At 38.3% G+C, this 23,588-nt stretch overlaps 1 long non-coding RNA gene across 12 annotated transcripts in view; it reads left to right on the plus strand.

Moving 5' to 3' along the window:
* Positions 1 to 679: 679 nt before the first annotated feature.
* The window catches only part of LOC139540955 (uncharacterized), a 50,696-nt gene continuing 27,787 nt past the window's right edge, over positions 680 to 23,588 (plus strand). The window contains exons 1-3 of one of the 12 annotated variants that reach the window (XR_011668295.1): positions 680 to 846; positions 9,997 to 10,039; positions 22,026 to 22,141. This is a non-coding gene — a long non-coding RNA (uncharacterized lncRNA). The other 11 variants (XR_011668296.1, XR_011668297.1, XR_011668294.1 and 8 more) reach the window with 11 other exon arrangements.

Raw genomic sequence — 23,588 nt, forward strand, 5'->3', positions numbered from 1 at the left:
TGATACTCTTCTCTACTGTTACCCTACCGTTCCCTTTACTGACCATATAATAGGCCTACTGTATGTTGAGACAGTGAAACTAAATGGGAATTTTAGAGGTACAATATGGTGGTTGTTTTTTGTTGTACTGTACCTCGACTGAACATGAAATTGAGCTAGATTGGCCGGATGTATGAACTTTGAAGGATGTGCACTTATTATTTTCAAGAGGGAATGTGATGAGAATAAATAATACATTGAGAATGTGAAGCAGTTCAATTTAATTGTATTTCCTAACACTTCTCTACTCTATATGTTTGCAACATGTTATCAGAATGTAGGCCTCCCTCTGAATTAAAATGTTCAGTGATCATTAGAAAAAGAAATTGAGCTAAATCTGTTCAATGTAATGTTTAAGCTATTTCATTGACTTTATGGTTTTAAATCTGGCTATTGATTATTTTCGAGATACCTTGATTTCATCTTCATATTCCACAAGGGGGGTAGGTAATTATAGCAAAATGGCTGGCTCTACCAAAATGCCTAAATGGTAAAGAAACATTTTGAGGACTACCTCCCCCAACGAATTTTGCACATAGGCTATGTTCCTATACACATACGTGTTTTGAATGATAATTGTCTGCACAAGTCTCTGCGCTTGAACTTGACCGTCGGAATTGCATGGGAAAGGAGAGGCGAATTTGGCCCTTGCTCCCTTCCTTTATGCTGCGCAAGTTGTTCTCATTAGCATAAAATTCAGCCCGCTTGTAATTAAAGAGGGGAGGCAGATAGAAGCCCGTCTTTTTTCTCGTGGCAGGGAACGAATAAGCATCTCCCTCTCTGCAGCAACTCTCCAGGACACACACTGTAAGTTTATCAACTGTATTCTTCTTCTTGCGGGTATAGGCCTCAACGCAGGCTACTGTTCAACCTTCATTATACAGACATTTTTTTGTATTATTATTCATTATGCATCGACTACCATCTGTGGATTATTGCTTATAATTTCAGAGTAAACCTTTTGCAATTTAACAATGTACGCTACATTAATTACATTCGATGGGTATAATGTTGAGTCGTGCGTAATGCTACTAGCTAGATCATGTAATTATTCTGAATGTACATTTCCTTCACACATGTTATGTTGTGCATATAAAATGAATTCCATATTTGATATGTATCATTGCTGCGGGGAGACAAACGTAGAGGTTATACCTTACCTATCAAGTTAAAATGATTAGCCTATTTCCATTTGTTATCATTCACACGGAATTCTTGTGAGATGGCAGGCCAACTCAAGTTCAGAGCTGCGCAAGCTGATGCTCTTTATTACATTACACTTATTTATTGATGTGTCATTGATATATTCACATTGACATATGCCATGTATTTTCATCTCATGATTTATTGTTTCTGATGTCAGAATTGTGTAGACAGAATCCAGAATTTGCCCAAAGTGAATGTGCTTGCTCCCGTATCAAACTTGCCTCTAAACCTCAGTCCATTGATGATATTGATTATATATTTATTGATGATACAGGTGGGCGTTATCCCTCTGAGAGCCTCTGCGTTAAGTCAATTGGAAATGTCTGCTGATAGTATACTGTACATTGCAGGTCATAAGGCATGGCATCGGTGCAATGCCTGCTACCCTGACTCACTTGTGTTGCTGGCATACTGAATGTTGATGTTAGATTTGGTTCAGGTTCTCCTTACTCAACTGTTTAGGTGGAGGGTGGTAGTAGCTGCATCAGGGTAGAGAAGGGTGAATAGTAACGGTTACTAGGCCTAGACCCTGGCAGTAGTAGTCATGGGTGCTATCTATGCAGGTATTTTTTTCTGGTTTATAGGACATTGCATAACAAGTAATTTGGTGTAAATCAAACTTAGCTGCATCTCATATATGTATGAATCTTAAGTGGATTGAAGGGGCACGTGCTGTTCCCTCTGCATGCCATGCTCTGTAGATTGTTTGACTGAAGTTACACTCTTGAACTCTGGCATTTCTCTGGTAATACCTTCAAAATGTCTTCTCCCTGAATAGCATGCAGGAATATTTTCAGTTGATAATGGCTGATTCTATAGGTCATGCATTTGTGAGCATAGCTATGAGGCGGTTTCCTCGACTCATTTCACCCAGCAGTTAATCTTTTGATAATATTCTGAAGCTAATTTAGATTTTAAACTGAGCCCTGTCATCAAAATAGGTCTTTATAGGCTATAGGCAGTTAGTACTAATTGGTGTAGGGTTAGCGGGCTAGGGTATCCCACCCTCAAATATTTGGTCTTCCCACCCTCAAATATTTGGTCTCTCTTTGACTTGATGCATGACCCATGAGACTACTTAATGCCCTTATGTGAGGTCAAGCCCTTTGAAGTATGGCTATTGTAATTCTCAAAAGTGGGACCCTTGATTTGGTCACTTGTAAACCATTGAACCTGACTCTAGTGATTCAGTGGTGTTATGCGGTTATATCTGGTAGTATACATAAAAAAAAAATATTTATGGATTATGTTACATGCAGAATATTATGCCAATTTTGTAATTCTGTGTCTATAATTAAGTAATTCTGTGTCTATTGATTTGGGGGTTGATTTGAAATTCTGTCTATCAATGACTGATCAACTCACCGCCGTGAGGGGATTGATAGACACAAATGTATGGGACTAATCGTTGTGCATGCTTTTGCATCATTTAAAATGGGATGTTTGTCTTTTTATAACTCACTGTGTTAGGTTGGGCGATATTGCCTTCGATTATACTATTATGCATTCAATTATAACATTTACATATAGCAGTTTATATGCTCAAATTCAAAGATAATTAAAACATGCATATATGATGGAAGGAAATGAATATGATTATAGTAATTTATAGTCTAATAATGCAGAGTGGCAGTTAAATTATGTTTGTCGTTCTCTTTCTCCTCATCAGAGGGAGACAAGATAAAATCATTGTTTATTAAATTCAACTCCAAGTAGCCCTTTCCTGCAGTCAAATTACCTAGTGGCCTAATGGGTGGAATGTTATTCATATTTTTCATAATTTCATAATTTTCAATTAAAAAAAAAAAAATAGAAAATCCATTGTTTAGATGTCAAACGGTTTTGTTATATTTCAGTCTTCTGTAATGTATATAAAGTCTAATATTGGGATGCAAACTTAAAATTGAATACATTTCAACTACATATCTGACATGGTACAGGTGTCTTCCTTTTTCAAAGCCCATAGCCATGTGTGTGAGGTGTATACTTTTGTTTCTAAGTAGATTTGTTCAAGACTACCAAGAAACACTGTGTATGGCCCTGATTTAGCCCACTGCAAATTAATTAAAGGACTCTCTGTCATAATCATATGCTGAAATACACATAGTGTACATTTGGGATATTTATAGCAAACCATATACAGACCATTCATCTGCAGTCGGTTAAGGTACACCAGAGGTATTCCACCAATAGCATCATCCAACAGAAATCCAGTTACTCCAAAGGAATTGCTGCAGTTACAGATATATTACAGATATATGAGTTTAATACTGTATAATAAGTCATATATTTCAAAACTCCAAACTGTCATGAAATGGTTATTTAATCATGGGGGTGGTAGGATAAAGTGGCAATAGCCCGATACAGTAAGAAGATGCTATTAGAGTGGTCCACTGAATTTCCTTTCAACACGTGATTACCAAGATGTTTTGACTTTGTTTACATAGATAACATATTACTCTTTCAAAAGCATAGAGATGTAGAGTGCACAAAGACACTGCAACTAGCACAATCACATTCTCTCTGAGGCACAAATACATTATATACACACTGCAATATGTTACATTGTCCAATCAGGCATTAGGACTTTTTATTACTATATTTTTCTGAATGATCTTAGTGATTCCTGCTCCTCTGTCCAATCAGTCCTAAGAATTGTATGCTCATAAGCGAGATTCTTTTGAGTCCTGAAGGAACTTTTTGCTGTGAGATTATATGTCCCATCAAGATTCTTTTGAGTCTAGCCCTGAAGGAACTTTTTGCTGTGAGATTATATGTCCCATCAAGATTCTTTTGAGTCTAGCCCTGAAGGAACTTTTTGCTGTGAGATTATATGTCCCATCAAGATTCTTTTGAGTCTAGCCCTGAAGGAACTTTTGCTGTGAGATGATATGTCCCATTGATAGATTATTGATCGTTCAGATAATTATAAATATATTATATTAGATTGATCATATACTCCTCTATGTTTCACTGAATTGGAAAAGAGGTAACATGAGTGTTCTTTGATAAATAGAAATGCAATTACTGGATAAGTTGTTCCACACAGATCACATTTAAAACGGAGTCTCACTCTAAATGCACCTTTCATTTGAATGGCAATAGTGAACCTCTTTTTTCTGTAGTTGGGCAGCACCTGTCTAATGTATGTGGCTCTCATAGGTTTTACCACACCCTTTTCCAGCGAAAAGTAATATTGCTCTGCTCTTATGCCCAGGTTGAAACATGAAAAATTATGAAAAATCACTTTTCAATAGAGGAATGTAACAATAACGCTTTATAAGCATATTAATAATAAACCCCTCAGATTTTAAATCTATGTTAGCATGAAATTGATAAAATAGTCCAAATTATTCTTCACTATGTTAAATAAAAGTCAATGCAGAATCATATAGTTGATGTTAGGTTACCACAATTTCCACAATTTCCAAGATTGACATTCAATTATCGGTTGTTTGCTTTGTTTGATTCCCTTTCGATAAATGCATAGATCTCGTCACCAACTGTCTTGATAGAATTTGATTGTGGTCGGTTCCAGTAGGCTACAGGTTTTTCAGGCGTTGGGATCTTCTAGCTGTATATGTTCAAATGGGGATTTTTCAATAACACAGCATGACTCCAGTTTTATTTTCTTTATATTTAAAACACCGAGGATAATCAAATGACGTTTTAACTGTTGTCTGAGTTATTAACATCATGTCACCTGGAGTCTTCTTCCAGCATACTTCTTAAACTTGTCATTTATGATTATTCTTGTATCTATTTTATGTCATCCACATTATTATTTAAGAAAACGTTTAATTGAGTGCAATTAAATAAATGACCAAATGTGATTAGGTCTATATCTCATAAAAATATGCAAAATGATGTGTCTCGTCTGTTTATAGACGGCTACAAATATACTACTAATTGCTACGACTAATAATGATACTTTCCTTACAATGTAATGAAAGTGTGACCAATAGCCATTTCATTTTGTATAATAGGTTAATCATAAATGTTAATCAGATTTCGTGCATTACATGGACTAGAACTTTCGTCCGATGGGCGTCGCTGTTTCGGCAGTTGCTTCAGTCCTTACTTGAATCCTTTCTCTTGAGGTGGTTTAAGATTAATACAAAATTCCCAGTTTCGAGATAGCCTACTCAGATACATGCTGAAATTCGTGAGTCTCAAAACGGTCATGTAGGCTTATTTTATAGGCTTGTATTCACACTTATTTATCAATATCTAGTAGTCAGTAGGAGCTATTAAACCCAAAAATCTGCATTTGCAATGCATAGATAGGCTTGTAACTGGTTTCACAGTGAGATAAATTAAGTCTGCTACCACGCGATGCCATGAATTAGGTGAAATGCTGCATTTTCAGTTTGTATAAATTTACAGTTCAAATCAGGTTTATACTAAATATTACACCTATATTTCAATAAAAATACGTTGTTAAAATTACAATAGTAATAATAGATCCTAATATGTTTGATATGTAGGCTATTTAGGTTATTTCAAGCGTTGCGGTTGTGTGAAGTGTAGGCTGTCTGTCATTCCTGACCAACAAAAAAACGAGTTATTCATTATCCTTCATGGATAACCTATAGATTACATTAATGAGTTCCGTTTGCCTCCAAGTTATAGCTTGCTGATAATTAGCTAAATTAATATGTGGATTTACGTCTGTTAATAAAAGTAGCCTATATTCTTTGTCCAATTTGTTCCTTGTATACACTGAGAACCGTTACAAAATGTAGAGGCCCAAGTTAGGGGCCAGCTGCCCTTGACATTGATCGTTAAAGATGATGGTTATTATCAAAATCAAATTGTTTCTCAAAGGGACATTGAGTTGCAGCAAAGATGTAAGTTTTTACTTCAGATTTAATCGAAAGATGTAGGCTATGACATTATTATTATTATTATTATACTTTTACCACTTTTCTTTGCGTCGTTAAAACTATATCTGGTCAGATGAGCTGCGAAAAAGACTGTAAAGACAGTCAATCTAACGAAACGCTTTGATATGAATGTTAATATTATGTAAATAAATTCATGCTAAACATAGGCAATGCTAAACTACTCTCGTGCAAGTGACTATAGGCCTATTCAGTAATTAATTTCACCAGAAGTTTTTTTTGTCTGATGCCTTCAAAACTTGCAAAGGTTGTAATTTGTTATTACCATGGCCTAATTGATCAATGTGATGCCTATTATATTCAGATATTCAACAGAGATAAATTTAGATAAATTTCAGAACCACAATAGGATGTCGTCTTCGTACATCTATTTAAATCATGATCAATGCCATGATCAAATATGAGGAGAACCCAATCAAATATGTTGAGGAAAGCTGATCTACTTGTTGCTTGTTGTAGTTCTGAACAAAAACATCTGAGCAGCAATATAAATGCCATTGTATCACACACACACACACACACGCACGCACGCACGCACGCACACACACACACACACACACACACACACACACACACACACACACACACACACACACACACACACACACACACACATACATACATACATACATACATACATACATACATACATACATACATACATACATACATACATACATTATACACAAACCTGGCATTTTGAAGAAACTGAAGAAATAACATGCTACATGTGTATAAGCCTATCATAGTTTGTAGTGTAAATAAATGTCAGGGCACATTAAGTGAAACAGACATCTCGCTCTCAAAATGTTTCACATTTACAGTTTAGCAGACGCTCTGATCCAGAGCGACTTACAGTAGTGAGTTACATACATCTTCATGTGTTTTCGTACTGGTCCCCCGTGGGAATCGAACCCACAACCTTGGCGTTGCAAGTACCATGCTCTACCAAATAAGACACGTTGTTATTTGTCAAAATATCAACCGTAGCTATATACTAAAATGCACAAAACGTTGTTTTTGCTAATAACCTACTGAAACCTCTCACGATACCATTGAATCGTCTAAGGAGGGTAACGATCCAGGTTCCTGACGTAAGCACGTATTCACTCACGTAGTAAAATACGAGGCGCTTGGACTAGCACGTATCTTTCAACTCAACGCGGAATCCACCTGCAATCAGGCTATCCGTCGTGTTTTCGAATGAAGTACCTGCTCATTTGTTACAAGCGTTAACTCTGTGGTCGCATGAGAAAACACTCTTCAACAGCACACGGTTGTGCGCGGTCTGAGGATGGAGACGTAGCCACCGAGACCCACGTAAGGCAACGTGAGCCAGAACTAATACAGAACCCAGAGGAAATCATCCTTTCTCCTAGTGGTCCTCGACAAGAGGAGGCTGCAGTCAGTGCTTCGCTCATTTGCTCGGCTGAAACGGTGTCTTATCCACCTCTAATAATTGCGCTTGCATGTTCCTTGTTATTTCTGAACGGGACTAAAGGCTTGGCGCGTATTCACTCTCTCGCGTTTTGACTCAGTGACTAGGCAAGCAGTTGACGCAAGTGTTACTTCAAGCAACAAGGCGCAGCACGGGGACCCGTGGTTGCAGTGACGGGTCCCTCTCCGCTGATGCGATGGTGCCGAAATGTAGGCCAGCAATTTTTAGAACTGTGCCATCCCGCCTTTCTGCGAGGATTGCAAGAGAGTCGACTTAAAATAATGTGTAGTTGGATGATGGAGTTGTAATTGTAGTCTATGTTAAGTGGGAAAAAAGGAAACACTTGAAGGGTAAAAGTTAAGATTCACTTGGAGATGTAGCTGGCTGGCATTTGTGCTGTATTGCGTCTTGGCGAGTGATGGGAAAAGGCTTTCAGGCATTCTATTTCTCTGCTCATGGATCTAAGTCGTGTTGGATCCCTTCTATAGATCTCTCTACTTCTGTCTCCACACTAGCCTACATCTATCTCTGTCTCTTGTCTAGCGAATGATTCAGAAAAAGATTATGGGCGTAACTAAAAAGGGTCAAGGAGAATTCACACAGATTTGGAACAATAGACATCAATTCACAATGGACAATGAATAGAGGAGCAGAACTGTTTGGGTTTCTGGACACGTCCTCGCCAGGCGGGCTCGTGACGAGGCCAACGACATGTGGTGCGGGACTGACTGGCAGTCTGGACACTTGCACAAATTAGAGAGTCGTTTGGCCAGTTTTCTTGTCTCAGGCCACTCCAGCAAAAGTAGACTAATGCCAGTGTTCGTAGTACTGCTCCGGATTGGATTGACTCATTGCATACCTTTGCTCTCTTTCAAAGTGTATCTATGCAAGATAGCTCCGGGTTTATTTCTCGTTGGCTCAGGTCAAACTCGTATAGCTGTAGCAAACTCTAAACTGCTGCTGCAGAACTCGAGTTTTTCTATCATCAAAAATTCTATAAACCTAACTGAAATTCAATGTGGACATCAGTAACGCCTATTTTATTGGATTTACGGTATGTAAGTATGCATGAAAATTATTATTATAGCAACGGGTGTCAAGCCTACTTGAGTTGGTTATAAGATCCAAAAAATGTCAACTTTGGTGGTACTTTGGAATTGCTTAGGTAGGCCTACTGCTTTTTTTATTTTTATTTTTTAAACTTATTACAAAAGTAGTCTATAATAATAATATTTGTCCTAATAGCGGAATAACAGCATTATAATCCACTTGCATTTATTGTTCGTTTTTTATTATTTATTGAAGTGGTTTGAAATTATATAGCCTACACATTTTGACTTCCATTGAAAAGTAAGAAAACATTAGCGGTATGTCGGCGTTAATATGTCATGTCTTAACGGAATCGTCCATTGTGCAGTCCGCGGAGTAATGATAGGGCGAACCGAGTGGCCCCAGCGCTGGCGTTTAAAGCAAACAGTTGTGCGATTGTTAGGAGAGCCTGGGAAAATGTTCTGGGGTCTGGGAGGTGGAGTGTCTTGACGCCAGACCCTCTTGTTAAGAAGACTTCTGTGCTCCCAGACACCATTGTCATGCTAATGAGCGCCAGCACGTTGTTGAACTTGATGTTGACTTTCTTTGGGGCTACATTTTTCTCGGTCACTTGTTTGTGGGAAAATCTTCTCTGGAGCTACAGTGTGAAATTAATTAATCAGCCTTTGCAGCGGACAACAATAGAGCCAAGAGAATCTTGGCAACACACAAAATACTTGTATTATTTTAGATAAACTTTATATTTCCAAGCCTCAAGAGAACCGAGAAAAATACTATCTATAGATATTCTCGGTTTATATTTGTTTTAGGACATTGTGACCAGTTGAAATAGAGTTCAGCTTACATTTTTTTTCATGTGATGGTAGGCCTATATTATTTCTCTTAGTCTAGCTGCCTGGACTTGTTTTTTTCCCCGAACTTTATTGGTGGATCAAAAAGCTTAATTGCGTTATAAATGGGCAAAGGTTTTGCAATTGAGTGGTAGCAGGTGTGCGTGTGTGTACTCTCTCCTCTCCCCTCTCTCCCTTCACCCACTGGGTAAAGAGATGCATGTCACTGTAATTTTCATATTCAAAGGCCGAAAATATTTATAAGTAGACTAAGCATGTACAATGCTGCCAGTTTTCCATCACAAAATACTTGTGCTCTTTTCGTTTAAAATCAGCTGCTGAAATACGCCTACCTATATATCATCTTCGGTGCGTTTTGGACTGTGCACCATCTGAATAGATTTTGTTCTGATATTAACAATGTTTTCTTGCATAAGTACACCTGTTTATGTGTAACATCAACTTTTATATATATATATATATATATATATATATAGTTGACATTGTATTTTATGCATATATTCAACAGGCAACAGGTGCTGAAATCTGAGAAAGACTTTCATACAAGCAAGGTAAATTATTTCTATGCAATTTCTTTGCGGTAAATGTGTCAGTTTTAAAATAGTAGGCTAACATTGCTTTAGCTGTGATCTTTAGCGTTCATTCATTTCAGAAGAATAGAAGAAACATAAGTCATGTTGGATTTTCTGCACCTATGGTATTAGCCACAGCTATACCACTTATGTTATATTATCGATGTGGGGTGAAAGTTAAAGGGTGTGAATAATGTTAAATAAATTGTTATTTTATTCTCAATATATGCTATCGTGTGGCATAAAGTCAGTTGTAGGCCATGCCTTTTGGTAGCCTATTCAGTTCACGTTAGGCTACAAATCCTTGTGAAGCTATGCGAGTTTTGGTATATACAACTTTGCAAAGTCCCAATCTATCTCTAGACCTGTGTTATCATTGTATAAATGACAACGATGTATGGGGTGGATTTATACGATAGTGGACTATTCGTACATTCAAGTCAAAGCAGCTATCAGCAACAGCAGCCTACAAGTAACAGGGGCTGATTCGTTTGAGGGCCTATAGACGTTTTCATTCTAACGGCTGATTTTATCGTTTCTATAGCTAGCCCATCAAAGCCATATTATTATTTTATAACTACATTTTAATTATTGTTAGGAGGAGCCGGTTATTCGATGATAGAAATAAATCGAAAATGGGCTACTTTGCCATGACCAATGAGCAATATGAATAGTACACAATATTATAACTATTTACATTGCACATTTATAGATGTTATCATAACATTATTGATTTAACAATATGGTGTAGAATACTATTAATCATTGTAAAATGTATGCAACCTTTATCAACTTAGCCTAGGCTACTTCTATTATTTAGGCCTACTATGTGGAGATGACATACACATTAGTCAAATAATAGTTAAAAGGTAAGGCACTACCGATAATATTTCCCTCTATAAATGTATAGGCTACCAGAAACCTGCGTCCAGCCATACAGTATAGGCTATGCCATGTGGACAGTGCACCTATCGTGGAAGCCTATAAAACAGGACATGACGCAGGAAGGGGGCGTGCCTGGTCCTTTGATGGTCAATAATGAATTCACCTAAGGCTGAATTATGAGGTGGTTTTGCACCAAGGAAAGAGGAGGGCCTGGAAGTATTCAAAAACAGTACTTTAAAAAAATTACTGTTAACTGTACCCAGATATAGGCCTATAGACCGTCACCTGTACAAAATTAGGAAGGTAAGACAAAAACAAAGATGAAATATGAATCTATTGTCATAATGCTAATATATACTATATCTGACATTTACAGGTGCAAATGTTGCTTTATACTGGTTTAGAATAACTAAATCAGGCCCCATGCATAAATGACCGTCTCAAAACATTTCAAGAAAACAAATTTGACAATTTCTCAGCTATGGTCTACCGAATCCCGGAGCCGACTAGGTGAAAAATCTTCCGATGTGCCCTTGAGCAAGGCACTTAACCTTATTTGCTCTTCGTCTGCTAAATGATGTAAATGTAGTCTCCCATTGGCCATAAGTTCACCTATAATGTCAGGTATTGAGGTTTACATGTTACTCAAATGAAATATGATTGTTGTTGTAGAAAAGTAATTTATAGGCCTGTCATCACTGGTGAACATGCTTCGATCTACTTGCTTATGTCTTCAACAAAATCAAAGTCTTCAACGATCTCATCTATAGCTGGGTTGCCTTGTTTCTTTGGTTAATATTGTAAATATATTGATTGCAGTCCCAGAACAGCAACACATCTACCCCTACACAAATCCAATTTAACCAGACTATGCTAAATAATCATAGGGCGAGAGCGCGAGCTCTCATTGGCTAGCTCAGCACCTGTCAGTCATTTTAATCTGTGCCGTGGTAGATTAACAGAATAAATAGATGGCGTGAATATTGGCTTTGTATGAGGAGACGAGGAAAAGTCTAGGGCGGGCCGTGCCCAGCTCCTGTTAACGGGGAATTGGTCTTCTGATACATTAGTGATAACGGTTTATAGGCTACTGTAGCCCGTAGTGACCATGCACAAAATACAATAGTTTTTGGTTTGACAGAAATCTCAGTACCAATTTCTACTGTAAATTATAAACCTTGTGTGTGGTGTTTTTTTTATAGGTAATAATGGAGTAACTTCAGTTCATTTCACACCATGCATTACACGTAAAGGTTTTTTATATATTTATTAATGTTTTGTGAATATTTAAATTATTAAATGTTATCATGAAGTTCTCCATAGTAGCCTAGATTGCTAACTGTTTCCAATGGCTATCAAAAAACATTAAGGCCCATTATGACGACTGGAGAAATATGCTATATTTTGACCTATGAGAAAATATTTAGGCTAATAACACATCCTTGTGAAAAATCCAAGAATTGTACCCTAAATCATGTTAAAGGCTATTACTTGAAATGCCTATATGATACGTTGACTCTAATGATCTTTTAACCTTCCAATTATGAAACGAAGATAAATGATTAAGTATGGATTGATGACAGTGGTTATATCCCTTGAAAGAAAACATTGTTATAACTTTGTCATAGACTGGTTTGGTCTGTTTCTGTAAAAATCAACTAGCCTAATAAGTTTATATTATAATAATCATAATATTGGCAAACCAAGTCATTTCTTCCATTGCCCCTATAATATTGAAATGATAGCTTTCTGAAAACAGTTAATTTGACGTTAGTACAAAGTAGCTTCAAGGCCTATATATTCGTAACAGCATATGAATCATTCTCACCCTTGTATAAAAAATAATTAAAGTTTGGGTGTTATTGATGGAGTAGCCAAGAAGGCTACATTATAGATCATATACCTTTTCGAATGCGTGAAAAACGAATCGAATTTTGGTTTGTGTAAGAGTAATGCATAAAGCTTTGTAACGAACTGTAGGTGATGAAATTTCACACAACATTCACATTGTCATACTGTACTGTAGTTTTAGGCTATACATAACTAGGTACGGTCTGTGTTTTCATTACGGTCATGCATGAGACGGTTTCGAGGTTTGAAATTCAAGTTAATGTGTAGGCCTAATATCAATAGTGGGTATTTGGCCTATAGGCTGAGGGGTCGCCTCAAAATATGAAAAACGATTGATACTTTTAAATAAGCGCTATTATTCACCTGAATGAAACATGGTTGTAGGCCTACAGTAGACTCAGACGTGTCCCATGTATGAGAGACTCGTTATAATTCCATTGTCTGGCCTCGGTTTTACGTTTCGCATGTGGGAGATTCCATTTTCTCATGAAGAATAGGGGATGTCTCAGCAGAATAAAACATCGTCCATTGGTTGCCTCTGTAGCCTACTGTTTTAGTATTGCACTTACACGTCATTGATACACCAATATTTATTTCATAACTTTAAGGTGTGTGTGCGCGCGTGCGCGCGTGCGCGCGTGTGTGTGTGTGTGTGTGTGTGTGTGTGTGTGTGTGTGTGTGTGTGTGTGTGTGTGTGTGTGTGTGTGTGTGTGTTGTAGATATAAACATGTAATTATGTATACGCTCAGTTAAGCCTACTATGAAATTATCCCTCACAAACGAAATTCCACACTTCTCAAAATGTATCCAGGTCTAATTGGTTTAGTTTATTCTTAACCATGTCCTTAAATTCAAGAGTTGAGGAATTCAGATAAAACACTATTTCATATAACTAGCCTACCATTTTGACTGCGATGATAGGAATGATAGTATGAATACAGCAATTTCTTTTCACTGATTTAAGAGCAAATTGTGATTGAGGATTTATATAAAGCACATCATCATTAGGCTAAAAGAGCAGTAACTGCACTAGTGATTCGGTTATTATTCAAAAAGATAATTTATGTTAATTTGGCACCAAATACTCCAAAGTTGGTAAAATTATGTTTCAACATGATCAAATAATGATGATGAATGATTAAGAAATTATGAATCTTTCCAATCTTTATTACACTTATTAATCCGTTGTTTTATCTGGCTTATGTCTTCAACTCTTTAACATGATGAAATACAATGCACATTACATGCTTTCTGGTGAGCATAGCCTAACTCCAGCGACATATATATATATATATATATATATATATGCTACTGATTTCGTATTCATATTCAACAAGAATGGGTGTGGCAAAGAAGTATGGTGACCTCCATAGTGGAAAGTGTCATATAGGCCTATAATGTTATTGAATGGCAACTCGTCAATGGCTTTTCATGATAATCTGAGTTTGGAGTGACTGGCCTGTTCCTACCTCGAATAATCAGATGAAAGTAAGATTGCGTGTTGACCTCGATCAGATAGGCCTAAGTATTCTCTCCCTGCATTGTACAATAATGGCATTGGCGTTTTATATGACAAAATGAGCTACATACTGGCCTAGTTTATAAGATTAATTTTTTTTGTTGTTGTTGAGGGGAATAAATTTTTGTGCATTATGATATCCAATGTTCTTTTGATAGTGGAATGGATTTTAAGCCGGCTTTATTCAATGAGCTGCAATACATCAAAAGAGAGAGTAGTTCTTTTTTCACTGATGTCTATGCATTGTGAACCAGAGAGGGAAGCTCTGGTGTTATGCTATTTTGGAATCTGAGGCTATTGCAGAGCGCTTGGTCACGGCCGTGTTCACCACAGTGTCCCAGGGTTTCTCAACCATGTGTGTCAATAAGCATACCTAATGCTGGTGACATCACATTTCTATTGGCCGTGTGACCCCCGTGGCCTGTGAGAGTTTCTCCCTGCCCCAGCCAAGCTCCCGGTGTCTCTGACCATGACAGTTGCGTCTCTTTCGCCTCTCCTCGTTTTGTGCTATCTCTTGGACTGTGGGGAATTTCTCGATAACGTGTTATGACCGGTGTACTTCCATAGTGCTCCCGGAGACGGTGTGCGTAAACGCTTTGTTTGATGAATGTACCGGCAATGTATGGAACATCTTTTGAGCTTTTGTGGATCCTTGGCTCTCACTCTACTGACAGAATGGCTTCGTATCACGAGTTGAATGGGAATTCAGAACTTGCTTGTTTGCCTATGTGAGCCATCATGGAATGTTTATGCAGGCCTATAGCCTTTAGTGTGCCATTTGATTACTAAAGATGAATCCCTAGAACAGAGGGCTGTATCATTATTTGAATGTGAGTATTACATTTTTTAAAATAATGTATTTGCCTTGTTTATTAGTCTATATTGTTGTGGTGTCAGAAGTGGCCTTGTGTTCTTTAACGAATCATCAGCAAGACAGTGTTGGAAGTGAAGAACAGTCTGTACAGTATAAAGACTCATGGATGCTATGTGTAGAAATCAATAGACTTTTGCTCTTTCATCATATGGAACAAAGCATTTCTATTAGTTGGTGGATATTTTCAGATATTATCAAGACGTTTCCATTTATTTATTTGAATTTGATTGAATCCAGGGCCAATGCCTGAATATAGCCTATTATTCATGTCCTCTTTTCCATTTAATTCCATATCCATTCAAGATCAAATTGTCAACAGCATGTGCTTTTAATGCAGTTCATTTAAAGGTGAACCGACGCTGCTCTCTGTCAAGTATGTTGTTGACATTTACTTGTAGTCGTTACAGCAAGCTGCAGCTCATGCTTTTATAGTTTGTCATGTTAGACCCTTTTCTCTAGTAATTTACTCAACATTGAAGCTAGTCTATGGTATGAACTGGTCGATTGGAGCTGGCATTTAAAACAGGGCTGTGGTTGTTTGGGGTGCATTGTGATATTTAAGGGATAATGTAGAAAAGCTTTTCTGGCCTTACCTATCCATGACGTTTCTGTTGCAGACTTGGTACTGTTGATATGGTCGGTGTTGATATGGCTTGGCATTTGTGAGTTCAAAGTGAAGCCTTTGCTGTGTGAAGGACTTGTAGGCGGGGCTATACTGTACTAGGCCTAGATGATTAAGAACATCTAATTGAACTTGGGATGGTAGTTTTGGGAGCATGTGCATGTAGGGAAGCATTGCTTTTTCTCTGATGACTGCTAGTTTACGCATGATGAGATTGTGTACACTGTCCACCACGCTCATTTCAGCCTATTCAAAGAATTTTAATATTACAGTCATAAATAATACATTCACGTATACATAAGCAAGCTCTTGAAACCGGGCCTTATAGCGTAACCTATTACACACGCACGCGCTCATGCAAGTGTGTGTGTGTGTGTGTGTGTGTCTGTGCGACAGAGCGTGTTTGATAGCGAGAGCTCGCGTCTGCATACAAGCGAATGTAATGGCTCCATGTGACCACAACAGAAGCACTGAAGCAGCATCGGGCACGCGGCGGTCCCTTTAAGAGACGTGGGTTAGTTTCTCTCTTTGGTTATCTAGCTGTATGAGTTTATGTGATATCATAAAGCTAGAGAACCGAATGTATAAACTAATTCTGCAGACTTCAGGAACCACCAATGGAGCGAAGCGAATCTGGACCGGGGGATGTCGGAGGAAGGCACCGAGCCCAGGAACTAAAAGCAGGCTGTGCCCGCTGAAAGCACCGGAAAACGCCGCTGTTCCAGGGGGGGGTAAAGATGTAATAAATGTTGCCTCAAATCGGATTAATAGCCTGGAATGCCATTCCCAGGAAATGTATGGGGAGACGTTGGACAGAATCGCATAATCGTTTCTATCGGAGATTGACTCCATTCAAACACAGTGATGAGGGGTGGTCGCGACAGTGGTACCCGGAATCTATATATGCGGATACTGTTGCCTAATGATGATTAATTGAAGTGATTTTGCATGATGTATATTTCATTAATTATGTAATTGGGGTTCGGTGTATGACCCGGGTGTGAGAAGAAACGGTAAAAGAGAACAGTTTCAACCGATTGGTCCTGTCTAGTGAGTCACGTGCCCTGCTGAGCAGTAGACTATAACAATCGGAATATAACAATCGGACCTAATGCACATATGGCTGGCCTGTAGCTACAGTATGTTGGCAAGCAGCTGTGCCTCTCAGATCAGAGAGCAATCTGACTGCATGCCCTTTTTATTTTCTGTCTTAAAGTTGATGATAAGGGGCCACAGTGGAATGCCTAGACATATTAAAGAGTTGCTTCTAATTTCAACCCACAGGAATGAGGTCATTGAGGCAGTGTTGCTGCTGCATTGCTGTTGGATTAGGCTGGTTTGCATCTTGCCAAGCATTGTCATCACCAGCATTATTCTGTATAGTCTAATAACTGGTAGGCCTATGTTCATTTGGGCTAAAGGAACAATGTGAAGATGTTTGTACCATCATCACCTTGGCCTTGTGTATGATGCTCTCATTAGAAAAGGCTAGACCCTCAGAGGAGAAAACAAAATGTCAGTTTTCTGTGTGCCCTGCTTCCAGAGATAACATCTAGCCCTCCATGAAGCCTACAGATGGGTACAGACAAGGAAACATGCATTGTTCTACACACAATACACATTATGATGATGCTGACCCATAAGTAGGTCTACTAAAACCAAGATGCAGGGCCGGTCCAATCCGAATGTTCTAGGAAGTGTGGTGAGAAAGAGCGGCGCATAAATATGTGTTAATATGGCCGTATAAAGGTAAAGCATCCTTAATCATTGGGTAACTCACTGTACTTTGAGTTGTGTGTGTTTAGCTTTGGCAATATACCGTTTACAGGCTGGTTACTGTCACTGACAGCTGTTGATCTGATTAAGGATGGCCATAACAGTGAGGCCTGCATGGCAGTAAATACACAGAGGAATGTGTATAATTGACAGGTAGGCTGTGAGTGCTCTCTGGACTCCCAACGTTGACCGCTGAGTGAATCGGAGGTGATTGTGGGTGTCAGATAATGCCGCCAGGGCCAGGGTTGGCTGGGTGGTGAGAGATGACCCGATTGCAGGGCGTATTTATGTCAACCTGTTTTGGATGGACAAGTGTCCGTCATCGATCTCACTGAGGCTCTATCCAGTCCAGTCCCATGCACTCCCTGGTCGTGAGATGGGATTTACAGTGGCCTGTTGAATTTTAAACAAGCTGGCTGCCGTTCATTCACTCCTAGTCGCCATGTACAGGGGTGGAGAGGAGAGGAGAGGAGACTGCACCACAGTAGAGGGTTATAGCTAGGCCTACCTGCCTGACCCATCCTGCTGCAGTAAACCCAGGGCTTGGCCCAGTGGTTATAGCTGGGGAGTAACCTAGGATACTCCAGGCTCTTTTACAGGCCTTTGTTTATTAGGCTGTGGGTTGTTCATTGAGGATGTAGGCCCAGATTTGAACTATATTTTCTACATGGAACACTTCAAGTTTAACTCTGACATGTGGCTATGTGATACAGGTTACTCTTGTGTTCACTATGTTTAGCTCTAGGATACTGATTTATGGCTTTTGCTGCTATGGTATGTTCGTTTTGCACTGTTTCAGGTATGAGCAAAGTCACCCAAAATATAGGCAATGTAAGCTCTGGTCTATTTTTTGAAATTGCAGGCTGATGGAAAATCATGCCAATTTGGGAGGTTTAAATTCAGTTATTCTTTGTCTGTAATATTACACATTTGAAAATGGGTCACTATTTACACATTACCAATGGTACTAAGATAAACCATCTATTCCAGTGTGTATACGTTTATGATAAATCATTCAGCGGCATACCTCTCTGGACGCAACCCAACTCATGTACGTTGAATCCCCTCTACATTTAATACCATATTTACATCTTATCAGTTTAATACTGCTTCCTTCCTGGTTCCAGCCCAGACACCTTAGTAGTCTGTGATTTAAGACCTAAACAGCCCACACCACACCACCCACAGACAAATCATAGTGAAATTCATGTAGTGCTGAGGCCTAATAAATGAGGGATCTAGGCAGGGCTCCTTTGAGATTGAAATGCAGTGTGTGGTGTGCCTGAGAGCATGGCTAGAAGTTTTCCCACATGAATATGTGTCTGTATGGTCTTGTATGTCTGAGTGGCTGCCACCAGGGCCCCCAGCAGATGGAGGCTTGTCTCTGTCTCGGCACCTGGCATAAGCAGCCGAGATGAAATCTAGATGAAAATACATTTGTACTCCCCCAAATCCATGCTGCATTTGATTACAATGGAGAAACAAAAAGATATGAGAGTAGATGAGAGTGTTCCAGACACATAGCTGGAGACCAATCAGAAAGGAGGGGGAAGATGGTTGTGTATACATGAGGTGTATTTCTAACCTCTGTTGCAGAAGGGAAATGTGGCTATCAGCCTACGTTTGGTGTGCAGCCTTACAGGACACTGATAACTCAATGCATTTGGTGTGTCCACGTCCAGTATCTTGCTGTGTGTTTACCTTTTGCAGATATGATGACTGTCTGAATGTATGTTCCATACATTGTATGCTCCGCCAGCTTTTTTTTCTTATTGTTTGGTGTGTTTGAACAAGGTAGATATCATATTTACAGTGTGGGACAATTGTTTAAGGTTTACATTAGGATGTAAAGCCATGTTGCCATCTTGAAAAAACTGACCTATACAGTAGATAATATCAGTAGACCTATAGTGTCATCATACATGATACTATACTGGACTCTTTAGCTGGTGAGGGTGGGTGGATGGTGGATGTTCAAGGGTTTGTGGATGTACCCATAGTGCTTCATTGTTTGCATAACAATGTCCGGGTCATAGTTCTGTGTAGCAAATAAATCCTATATTGTTCTGGTTTATTCTCTCCCCATGGTATACAAAAAGGATCCAATATGCATATTCAATATATCAATGGTTGAATTGTTTTTAAACGCTACCTATTGTCTGTAATCACCAACTCCCCGATGAGCTGTCAGAGGATGAATATAAGCAAAAACTCGTTTAATTGGCTAATAACTGAATTCCCTGAAATGAGTCCATTATATTTTGTTTATCCTCAAACCCTTGTACTGTAAGTTTACTCATAGGAAGTTATTTTCTATTTTATTATTAATTATTATTATTATTATACTACTTATTATTAGACTTTAATTGTCTGCATTGTTGATTGACATCAGCCACAGGTTCACATTGGTGCCATCATGAATTTACAAAGTCGATGTTTATTTTTATTTTCACCTCAAGAAGCAAGCAAATGACCTATTACTTTTCTCTATGAACTTATGAATTGAGAGTTTGGTAGCTTAGCAACAGCCTCTGACCCATGCAACGAAATGGAAAAAATGAAAGGCTGGTATGCGTGTTCTACTGTCAATGCTAAGGATGGTGCCACATTTTTTGAAAGCTGGGTGCATTGTTATCTTTCAGCATTTTATGTTGGATCAACAAGAGGAACTAACAGTGTGTGACTCTGTGCATAGCTTGTGTGCGGACCTTGTGTCCAATGGAAAGGTTGAAGATTACCATTATTTTAATATCTATGACAGGGCCAACTTGAAAGCCTAGTGCCTCAACTCAAATGCAAATTGTCACGAGGCCCATAAACCACGTTTCACACATTACATAGACCTGATACTACATTTTATTTTACTGTATAACATCGAAAAGCTTATTAGAATATGTTTACTAGTATGGAACAATTGATGTCAGTTGGGCCAATTTTAGGCCTGGGTTAGCACGAAAACGTGTAGAACACCTGACCTGCTGTAGCATACAACAATATAAGACTATAACATGCATCTTTCTGATTAAACAAGAACCTGTAAATGTAAGCATCCATTTTAGTATGCCCATCGAAATGGAATGTGTTGTGTGTTGCACAGTTTGGGCGAGCGTGCTCTCGACATAATTAAACACGTGACTGTGATGGGGGTGAAGTAGCCTAAAGTTTCAAACACGCGGGTCAGCTTGAATCCTACTCAATTTTAAACCAGCACAATCTCCTCGTTATGTTGCATCAGTTCTCAGAGTTTCATTTATCATGGCTAGTTTGATGGGAATACTTTTCCTATTGGCTATTGAGAAGTATCCTGGTATACATGATCTGATAAAGAACACACTGAATATGCCTGTAATACCGTTTACATTTTATGTTGCTTAGTGTTCAAAAGTTGTGGATAACTTTTTTAATTTCCCCAAAATATTCTGTTGTTCTGAGAAAATAGTTTATAATTCACTCAAGCAAATAGCCAATATTTCAGCATTATTCTCATTAAATCTTTGTTTGTTTGTTATACTTTCAACGCTATTTCCATTTCTGTCGATGATGTGGCATTTCTTGTTTCCTCCACTACAATATTGCGGTAGCCTACATTATGTTAAACCAGCACAATCTCCTCATTATGTTAAACCAGCATTATGGTTCGATTGTAATGCTTTAACTTGAAAAGTCGATGTGTATATAGGACGGTAGATATTTTTGCGACAGATAGCCTAAGTTACCATTGTTTCCATGAAATGTAGGACTACATCGAACGGATACTTTCGTTGTTACCTAACCATAGCATAGGCATTTGGTTACTTGATGTAGCCTACATTTTATTTTGTCTAATATTTCAGAGGCTGTAAGTGTAAAGGGTCCAACAAGTGAATAATTGTGTCTTGGTCTGTAGTGGAAGACAATCTTATATTTTCACATACATCTCAGTAGGCAACTTGTTCTCTAAACGTTCAATATGTTTTATTATTTTGTTCTGAGAATAATGTATACATTATTATTATTATTAAAGTAACAAATAGTATATTACATTTGATAATAACTAGGCTGCATTATACCAATGCAGTGGAGATAATTACTGGTCCTGTATGTACAATTGAGGCTATATTGACATGGAAACATCTGTTATTAAACATTATTTATTCAAGATGTCTTCTATAGCTACTCATGGAGTCCATGTTCAACAGCTAGGTCATCTGATGACTGAAGGCTCAGTGTCATTAAGCAATTTATTGTTTTGTAGTGTGTGTGTGTGTGTGTGGCATCAGAGGCATTCTATTATATGTGTGTAATCCCAAAGGTCTCTCTACAGTACTGCTAAACAATATACCCCTTATTCAGACACCCCAAGACCTGAAAATATGCCTGCTGTGGCATACAAAAAAAACGACTGCAGAAATTTGACTACGATGCATCACCATCTCAACTGCATTTTCTGTGTTTGCAGGATGCAGGACCTCGGACAGATATACCATCTTCTCAAGCCAGAAAAACAAAAAAACACAGAGAAATCATTTGAGTGAGAGAGATCAGTAGCTGTGTGGGCCTGGACAAGGAGAAGAGGTGAGAGTCCTACTAGTAGCCACAATGCTATCTTAGCATTCATAATGAGTTGTATTTTTATTTTCTGAGGGGGAGGGGGGTGAACAGTTTATATTCTGAAGAGGCCCTGTACTTCTCATTCATGTGGGAACATTTCACACTGTGTCAGAAAATGTGTCTCAGAAACAATAACAACAATTTTACTTGCTAGGCTTAACAAATACTGTATGGACACATAAAATGCCCAAATTGTAATGCCAGCAGAGTTGAAACACACCAGACCTTAGGCTTCTTAGACCCAGTGAGGCAGAAGATGTTGAAGACTGTAGACCAACAGCTAACTCCTGACTTAAGTTCAACTGTTTAAGTTAGGCCAGAGTCTGAGGTTGATCTCGGCTCGGAAACTTCACAATAAAAGATACATCTTGATTTTTGTTTTCTGATTACAGATTAATTTAGTTTTGGATAACTTTTGTTTGGCCATCATCAATTTCCCATGATTTTAGTAATATTAACAACATTTACACTGCCTTCAAAAAGTATCCACACCCCTTGAGTGGGATTAAAATTGATTTCATTGTAATTTATTTGTCAACGATCTACACAAAATACTGTGTAATGTCAAAGTGGAAGAAAAATTATAATATTTGTAAAACATTAATGAAATATAAAACACTAATATATCTTGATTAGATAAGTATTCAACTCCCTGAGTCAATACATGTTAGAATCACCGTTGACAGTGTTTACAGCAGTGAGTCTTTCTGGGTAAGACTCTAAAAGCTTTCCACACCTGGATTGTGCAACATTTGCCCATTGTCCTTTTCAAAATTCTTCAACCTCTGTCAAATTGTTTGTTGATCATTGCTAGACAACCATTTTCAGGTCTTGCCATATATTTTCAAGCAGATTTATGTCAAAACTGTAACTCGGCCACTCAGGAACATTCACTGTCTTCTTGGTAAGCAACTCCAGTGTAGATTTGATCTTGTGTTTTAGTTTATTGACCTGCTGAAAGGTGAAATCATCTCCTAGTATTACTTTAGTGCCTTGTTACTAACAGGATGCATGTTTTGGAATATTTTTTATTCTGTACAGGCTTCTTTCTTTTCACTCTGTCAATTAGGTTAGTCTTGTGGAGTAACTACAATGTTGTTGATCTATCCTCAGTTTTCTCCTGTCACAGCCACTACACTATAACTGTTTTAAAGTTACCATTGACCTCATGGTGAAATCCCTGAGTGGTTTCCTTCCTCTCCGGCAACTGAGTTAGGAAGGACGCCTGTATCTCTGTAATGACTGGGTGTATTGATACACCATCCAAAGTGTCATTAATAGCTTCACCATGCTCAAAGGGATAATAGATGTCTGTTTTTGTTTTTTTACCCATCAACCAGTAGGTGCCCTTCTTTGCGAGGCATTGGAAAACCTCATTGGTCTTTGTGGTTGAATCTGTGTTTGAAATTCA

Source organism: Salvelinus alpinus, chromosome 16 (genome assembly GCF_045679555.1).
Source record: "Salvelinus alpinus chromosome 16, SLU_Salpinus.1, whole genome shotgun sequence".
Lineage (NCBI taxonomy): Eukaryota > Metazoa > Chordata > Actinopteri > Salmoniformes > Salmonidae > Salvelinus > Salvelinus alpinus.